At 33.7% G+C, this 8,892-nt stretch overlaps 1 protein-coding gene across 3 annotated transcripts in view; it reads left to right on the top strand.

Moving 5' to 3' along the window:
- Positions 1 to 622: 622 nt before the first annotated feature.
- The window catches only part of LOC106457881, a 72,220-nt gene continuing 63,950 nt past the window's right edge, over positions 623 to 8,892 (top strand). For 2 of the 3 annotated variants that reach the window (XM_022383943.1, XM_022383941.1), the window contains exons 1-2: positions 623 to 1,084; positions 5,226 to 5,255. The gene's annotated coding sequence lies outside the window, so the exon portion shown is untranslated. The remainder of the gene's footprint in view (positions 1,085 to 5,225; positions 5,256 to 8,892) is intronic. The other variant, XM_022383942.1, reaches the window with a different exon arrangement.

The raw sequence follows: 8,892 nt of genomic DNA, 5'->3' as shown, positions 1-8,892 counted from the left end.
ATGTGTCTTATCTTTGTCTTTTTTTAAGCATATACGTATATATATATATTTGTTTTTAGTGCATTATTATATATAATCTCAGTTGGATTAGGTTTTCAAAAACGAAAAAAAGTAAACTGTTTTTGTTTTATTGGATTTTCATAATGCAGTAAACTATAATAAAAATCTATGATGGAATTATTTTTACTTGCTTTCCATTGTAAAGATTCCTTAACTTAGTAGACATTTCAAAGCGTTTATTATATTTAACTTCAAATGTTTCTCGTACTCTTTTTTTTACTAAAGAGATCTTCCCTTGTTTTGCTTTAGTCACCTTACAGAATTTGCAAGTATTTTATGACAATTCAAAGTACGTTTGACTGACCGAGAAGGGTACTCATTTTTCGACGTTCTCATTCGATAAAGTACCGGGTTGGTTCATTTCTTATAGAACTTCCCTGACGTGGGCGTACATGGACAGAGGTCTTGGACAGTTTGATTATGCGACGAAGCACCAAAATAGCGTTGCTATATATAGCTACCATCCGTGGTCTATGTATAAAGAGGGTGAGGTGTACCTGTTTCAGCTTCTCCCTCCCCAGGAAGAGAGGGCGGCGTTCTTTGTCCCAATGTTGGGTTCATATCTCACTTCTGTGAGAACCGATCGACTTTAATCAAACAACAGTTGTGCGTATTAAAAGTTAGTATTCGAACTTATCGAATGTGTGTCACAGAAAATAAGACATCTTGCATTATTTCACTGCATTTTAGAATCCCTCGAAAAAACTGTCGTTCTCTGTAGTAGTCCTACGTCATTGCCACGTCAATGTCACTTGGAAGCGTGTGCCTGTTTTTGCATCCAAACATCTTTATAATACATGGAATTTAATATCCAGAAATCTTAATGCTACGTAATCAGGAAGCGAAAAATAGTTTTATTTCGTGCTGCCTTCTGTTTCAGGTAAACTTTTAGACATATTTGGATTCTCGGTTTGAGATAAGCAGGAACAGTTATTGATGATCTAATTCTCTTGTACTTTATCTCATGGAAATTGAACACGAACGAACGAAGTTGTCATTAAGAAAATGGAGGAACAAATAAAAGGTGAGTTCTAGCTTATCAAACCTTTACTTATTAATCTTAAAGAATAGCGCATATACGTATCTGTGTCACATTTGGGTATCTATGTAGATAAGGTGTTAATAACACTTTCTCGTAACAGTTTCAAGTTTACGTGGCACATCTTCATAAATCATTGTTCATGTATGATAAATAATATACAATTTGCTCACAATCCCAGCCTTAAAAACTCGAAAGTTGTTTCTGTAAGTGGCACTTTGTAAGTTCTTCTCTGAGAAGCTAAAAAGATCAATATAATAAGAGCAGTTCTGCTACGGCTACGTGAGATCTACTTCATGAGATGGGGATATTTAACTTCCGACTCAGGGGATTAGTGCTCCAAAAATAACCTTTTTATTTGATTCTGAATTTATTCGATATTTCCTGTGATTTTAAAATTTCAATTTGTTTTAAGGAGCCTATATAGTCTATACAATCTTCTTTGTAATGTTTTTAAAATTTATATTTACTTGTGATCGTGAAATTTTTAAGATATAGAACGTTTTTTAATGTGAATGAAATAGATCAAGTGCCTTAATTTAAATTTTCATTCTTTCCTATGCAGAAAACTATATCACTAAATAGTGTTTAAACAACACGGCCGTAAGGATTGTAGTGCTACAGTATTTCTAGTAATACTTTCGGTCGAAGGATTTGATTTGGTAAGAAAATTTAGGGGAAAACGAATAACTCTAAATTAAATAGGAAATTTCACACTTTCGAACAATACTGACTTATGTTATAAGACCTATTTTTCCTTTACCATGGCCTGACACGGACTGGTGGTTAGGGCGCTTGACTCGCAATCTGAAGATCGCGGTTTGAATCTTCGTCCCACCAAACATGTTCGCCCTTTCAGCCGTGAGGGCGTTATAATGTGACGGTCAATCCCACTATTCATTGGTAAAAGAGTAGCCCAAGAGTTGGCGTTGGTTGATAATGACTACCTGCCTTCCCTCTAGTCTTTTACTGCTAAATTAGGGACGGCTAGCGCAAATAGCCCTCGTGTGGCTTTGCGCGAAATTCCAAACAAACCCAATTCTTTGCCATCTTATACGGTAGTTAAAATGTACGGACACCATATATTTAAAGAGAGATCTGTAGAACGGTTGTTTTAGAAATCCAGTAAAGTAGTTTAAGAACTAAAGAGATTTTTGTGATTATTTTACAAATACATATCAAGTTATTATCGCATATATACACACACTCGCTTATATATAACCTTTATAAATCTTGCATTAGAAAATCATAGTTACCATGAGTGACCACCAGTTCAATTTTACTGTTTAATACATTTTGTATTTAACCGCTTCTTGCGTTATCGCTTGAGTAGTGTTCAGTATTACATTGTTGTAATCTAGTTAATATGATTAGTATTGTTAAAGTCATAGTACTCTTGTAAGTTCTCAACATTTTTGAAATAAAATTACCTAGTGCATTTACATAATATCTTTATCTCAAAGACAGGTTTAATTTCTAGGTAACGTATAAATTACTGATGTGAAGTATGACATTTTACATAAACATTCTTTTATCCCGAAGAAAGTATCATTACATTTCCCATAAATATACTTTTTATCTTGGAGTAAACAGTCAATTCATTTTTCTTAAAGATTGTTTGTTTGTTTTTAATTATGCACAAAGCTACACAAGGACTATCTGTGCACTGCCCACCACGGGTATCGAAACCCGGATTCTAGCGTTGTAACTCCGCGGACATACCGCTGTGCCACTGGGAGGCTTCTTAAAGATACCAAAAACTTGAAGTTAAAAAAGCTACCGCATTTCTAGAGAAAGTTAACTCTAAATTGGAGCAACATTGGATTACTTTTCTGTATAAATGCACTCTTCTATAAGAGTTACACATTATGATAACAAACATAATGATGCTTTTATTTATGAATAAAAGGTTATTATATTTATATCTTTGTAGGAGTAACATATTATTACATTGGCCAATCAATATCACCTCCAAATAAAATATCATTATTACAGTGCTACCGAAAGATAGCCTTAACCTTGAGTAAAAGAGATATTCGTTTTTATCTTGGAGTAAGAGGTTATTACTATTCTACATGCCCCCCAGTGGCACAGCGGTATGTCTGCGGACTTACAACGCTAGAAACCGGGTTTCGATACCCGTGGTGGGCAGAGCACAGATAGCCCATTGTGTAGCTTTGTGCTTAATTTCAAACAAACAAACAAACTATTCTACATAAATAATAATAATAAAGGTTACTATATGCCCACATAATTCTACTAGAATATTTGCACATTACTTTACAAACAGGTTTATACTAGAATACTTGCACATTACTTTACAAACAGGTTTATACTAGAATACTTGCACATTACTGTACAAACAGGTTTATACTAGAATATTTGCACATTACTGTACAAACAGGTTTATACTAGAATACTTGCACATTACTGTACAAACAGGTTTATACTAGAATACTTGCACATTACTGTACAAACAGGTTTATACTAGAATACTTGCACATTACTGTACAAACAGGTTTATACTAGAATACTTGCACATTACTGTACAAACAGGTTTATACTAGAATACTTGGTCATTACTGTACAAACAGGTTTATACTAGAATACTTGGTCATTACTGTATAAACAGGTTTATACTAGAATACTTGGTCATTACTGTATAAACAGGTTTATACTAGAATACTTGGTCATTACTGTACAAACAGGTTTATACTAGAATACTTGGTCATTACTCTATAAACAGGTTTATACTAGAATACTTGGTCATTACTGTATAAACAGGTTTATAAGAACAAAAACAAATAGACATAAATGCTTTCCCCGAATATTCCGCCTAGAAATAACTAGTTTCAGTGACAAACAGTGTGTCAAAATTTAAAATCATACTTACGTTAAAAAAATTGAAATGACTTGGTTGCATATGGAAATTTGCTTAGGAAACTAATGAAGAAAACAGAAAGAACTGTGATGATTAATAATATTAATCTGATAATTCATATAGCTAATTAGTTCATTCTTCCATCCAATTCGTTGTTCAGCCAGTTTACTTTATAAGTAGGCTGCGACGGAAAATTGTTCTTATTACATATTTGTCATTTATGATAGAAACTGATTTCTAGAGAGCTTAATATTAGTATCAGGAATGTAAAGTTACAAAGTTTATTTGTGATTGGTTGATGTTAAAAACACAGAGCCTTTGATTAAGAAGAGTGTGCTTGTGCTAACCGCATGTTACAAGTAAAACTTACGTAGCTTTTACATGAGATTTAATAAGCAAGAAAACGTAAAAACAGTCTCTATACGATTAATACTCCAAATTGGCTAACAAGAAAAATATAATTAAGGTCTGACGTCACTACATTCAGCTGTGGTGACATCATAATTTAATGCTAAGTGACAGGATTAGTCTCCACCTACCAAACAATGCAACATTACAATACGGCCATATGTTTTCATATTAACAACAAGTTATAAGCATGTTCTGTGGTGACTTCATAATCTAATGCCAAATGAAAAAAGTAATATGTTCATGGGACCAGATGTTTTCATAATAATAACAAGCTATAAGCATGCTATGTGGTGACGTCATAACCTAATGCTTAATGACAGAAATGATATCCACATACCAAAAATTACAACAAAAATGCGACCAGATGTTTACATAATAGCAACAGTTGTAAGCATGCTCTGTGGTGACGTCATAACCTAACTTTAAATGACAAAAATAATGTCTACATCCCAAGAAATGGGAACACAAGAATGTGATCAGATGTTTCATTGTAACAACAAGTTCAGAGCAGAAGAAGAATTCAAATGTTAGAGACAACCGCGATATGGAGAAACGTAATTTATTTTAACACGTACTGGTGACTAAATAAGTATAAAACAAACATATTAAATATGATAATAATGTATATGTTTGCATATAAATTAAATCAATATTACAAGTCTTAGTCTTTTAACCAAATTTATTTTATATATATGAGAATATCTTACTATGCATCCTTTAGTGTGGCTATAATAAATTTTTAAGTCTAACCTTTTCAGTAATAATCATAACAAACTCTCAGAAATTACAAAAAAAGAGAATTTTTTTTAACATAAGTTACCGTTTCTTTTTCAGATAGAGTGTTAAAATACCACAGTAAACAAGGTAAGATGGCTTACCACATACTTCTGAATTAACTAAAATAAACAAATTTCTTAAGCATAGTTAAATACACCTAACAGTTTTGGTTTACTTGATCTACTTAGCCTTGGAATTAAAGAGAAAAAATGTAACAATTTATGTACAAAAAAAAATAGTAATTTATAACCGTTTACGAAAGCATACGTCAATAAATGAGGACCTTTTCTTTTCTTGGGTTTGAAAGAACGAGTTCTGTTTTCATAATCGTAACGGGTGGTTAGTATAATTATTTATAAACAAACTTCGGATCGGTTCTGTTTTCTTTCGTTTCTGACGACTAACACTTGCCGTACCTAAAACCGTTGACGTTGCCATAACAACCGTGACGTCATCAAGCATCAGTTAAGCCAAGACAAGTAACAAGTTTCTTTGAAAAGAGGAATACAATTTTAAGGAAGGAAGATCAGTGTTGAAGGGACATGTCGAATCCATCCGCCGAGACTTTACATTATAGCAGAGATCCTTTTAAGAAGTAAACTTCAGAACTGAATAATAGTTCTATAGCAACCCTTAGCGAAATGGTATATTCTTATTCGCATCACGAATTCAAATTAATAACAAAAATTAAATGAAATTAACATATCTAAAGGAAACAGATTATCTTAAATTAGTGTATCTGTAGCACTGAAATATCTTAGATTGTAAATGAACTTGGGAAATTATAGAAACAAAATCACTCATAGCTTTAACAAGGAATACATGTATCTTGCTATTGACATTAAACGACCATGAGTTCTTACAAACATTTGTAATATCTAATAAACGTGTATATTCAAATAGTGAAAATTATAAAGGGCTCTTGTTTTGACATATTAAATATGTGTAACATCTAAATTGTATTCAGCAGGTGAAATATAAGGGTCTCTTCTAAGTTGTTAAATATTAGATGTATCTATTGCACGTTCAGGTGATTAAAAGTAAGAGCAATTTGTTTTTCAGTTGTTAAATAGTTGCAATACTTAATGTGTATACAGATGATGAAAGTAAGATTCTCTTGCTTTCGATCTATTAAATATGTGTAATATCTAATGTACATTGAAGAGGCGAAGAGTAAGTGGTCTATTACTTTTAACGCATTAAAATGTGTAATTTTGTGTATATTTTGACAGTAATAATGAAGGTTCTCATGTCTTGAATTTAAAAAATATTTAAAATATTTAATGTATGTTCAGAGTGTGAAAAGTGGGCATCTCTTTATTTTTGGTGTGTGAAATAAGTGTAATAGTTAAGGTATATTCAGGCAGAGGAAAGAAAAGTTCTCTAGCTTTTGGATTATTAAATGTTTGTACTGTTCTTGAGCTGTTAATGGCTTGTAATATCTAACATATATTCTGACGTTGAAAAGCAACGGTCTTTTGTTTTTGAGTTACTGTTTTTAACAAACAGTGTTTAGGTGGTTAAAATAATGCTCTCTTTTGCACTTATAAATATATAGCAAGTTAAGAGTTTCTTACTTTTGAAGTATTACAGAAGTTGAGTATGTTATATTAAAACGATTGTGGAGCCTCACCACGTCGTTATAGTCCATGTCGTCACATCTTGTTTTGCTCTATCTGACTGCCATCTATTTGACAATAGCCTGCAATATAGTTTCCACTGCAAAAGTCTCCGCTATAAGGTTGTTTTGTCAAAAGCACACCACTGCTACCAACATTCTTTCCATAATCTACAATATAGTTTCCACTGCAAAAGTCTCCGCTTTAAGGTTGTCTTGTCAAAAGCACATCACTGCTACCAACATTATTTCCATAATCTACTCAGTGTACAAGGACTACCTTTTTCCAGCAATCATTTCAACAGTCCTATCACAACGAAATCCATAGGCGCTACATTTGGTAACTTGGCCGGAATTTCTTTGTGTGAAATAGCACGAATGCTCGTTTCAATTGCCAGCTGCTTAAAGTACACGACAATTTAAAATATATGTTTCCCAAATACAAAGTCTTCTTTATTGTTGAACGCTGGTTTTTTATAGTCGAACGGCAGTGGCTTCCAACTTGCGTAGGTCACTTTCATTGCTAGCTTTTAAAATAACTTCCGAATGCTGTTTGGATGGCTGAATATCACTGCATTCCAACTTGTGCTTGCCGATGATAGCGAGATACAGAGTTTTTGACCTCTAATATTCTTTGTTTCTCGGCTGAAGCCTCCTGGAGGTAGAATCAATGTACTCAAGTTTGCAGCTTGGGCATAAAGTATGTTTGTCTAGAACAACTGGAAGAATTTTGCAATTGACCATTGTGTTCGTGGATCCTTACATCTTACAAGACGCCACATTTCGCTTACCACGGCTGGAGTACGACTTGTAGCAGGACTCTCTTTGGTTGGTCTTGGTTCTCCAAGTTGGTCCATATACTTTTGTTTTCCAATACCATTAAATGGAAAGGATATTCACGTCTTAAAAATGCTAACTCCCCAATCTGAACAAACCTTTGGGTCAGAAAAAGCTGTTACATACCATTTCCAAAAGTGATCATTTATCGATGGCATCACACTACCCAGCTATAGACAATGCCAAAATGTAGTTGTGATACATTACGTTCCACAGCGACATTATATTGGCTGTTGTTATCACGTGACTTCCTGATTTGCCTGTTCAAAATCTTTTAGTATGTCTTTTGGGTACATTGGTCATTGGCATAGACAAGTAGAAGACCTTACTCGAGACCTGTGATTTATCCATTCGTACTTCCAGCTGCAAAATTATACCCAGACTATAGAAGAACCATATTCGTATTTGTCATGGTTGCAGACGGTTCGAGGAAAGTTTCGGGAAGAATACTTGCCAAATCAAGGTGCTTCTGCTGTCCGAGAATTGTGAAAATATGGACTTCTCGAGAAAAACTGGAATGTTCCAAAAGGCAGGCTGGTGTGATAGCCATTGCTGTCGATGAACGATTTTGTCTGGATTATTTTGCATCTAACTACTCTTCCATTGTAGCATATGCTATAGAGATAACTTTTCTTGGTATTAGAGCGCAAAGAAGGAAGTAAATGTAGGAATGGCTAATATCAGTCCTTCAAAAACAATACAAACAAAATAGTAAGGATGGTACTAGCATAATTCTTTCACAGTAGCATAGACAGTAATTAACATATAGCAATATATATAACTACTCAATCACAATTGAGTTTAATTTACCCTATTTTTGTCTTTTAACATTCTACTACTGTGTGCCTGTGCTATTATGTAAGGACGATGCAAATGACATCCCTACTATCTTGTTTGCGTTGTATTTAAGGCATTGTGTTTGTGTATATTACGCTGGTGGTGAAAAAGGGGGCTCTAACTTTGAAATTATTAAATGAAATATTAAATGTACATTGAGTAGTCACAAGTAAATAGACACCTAATTTTTCGTCATTTAACTGATTTATGCTACCTAATTTGTGTTCACAGAGCACTATATAAATGAAAATGGTCCGCACACTAATTATCTTGTGCTACAACATGCCTAGGACTCAAGGTTCTTTCGAATTGTCAGATTTTGTTAGAGGAAGGATAGTTGGTCAAGCAGATGGTGGAATAAGTCAGCGGCAAATTTCGCAGAATTTCGGGATCCCGCTTTCGACAGTCAACAGAGTCATCGTGCAGTTCAGG

The sequence above is a fragment of the Limulus polyphemus genome, unplaced genomic scaffold (genome assembly GCF_000517525.1).
Source record: "Limulus polyphemus unplaced genomic scaffold, Limulus_polyphemus-2.1.2 Scaffold385, whole genome shotgun sequence".
NCBI classification, from domain to species: Eukaryota; Metazoa; Arthropoda; class Merostomata; order Xiphosura; family Limulidae; genus Limulus; species Limulus polyphemus.
The sequence above is the reverse complement of the archived record's forward strand: the minus strand, read 5'-3'. Positions and strand labels throughout refer to the sequence as shown.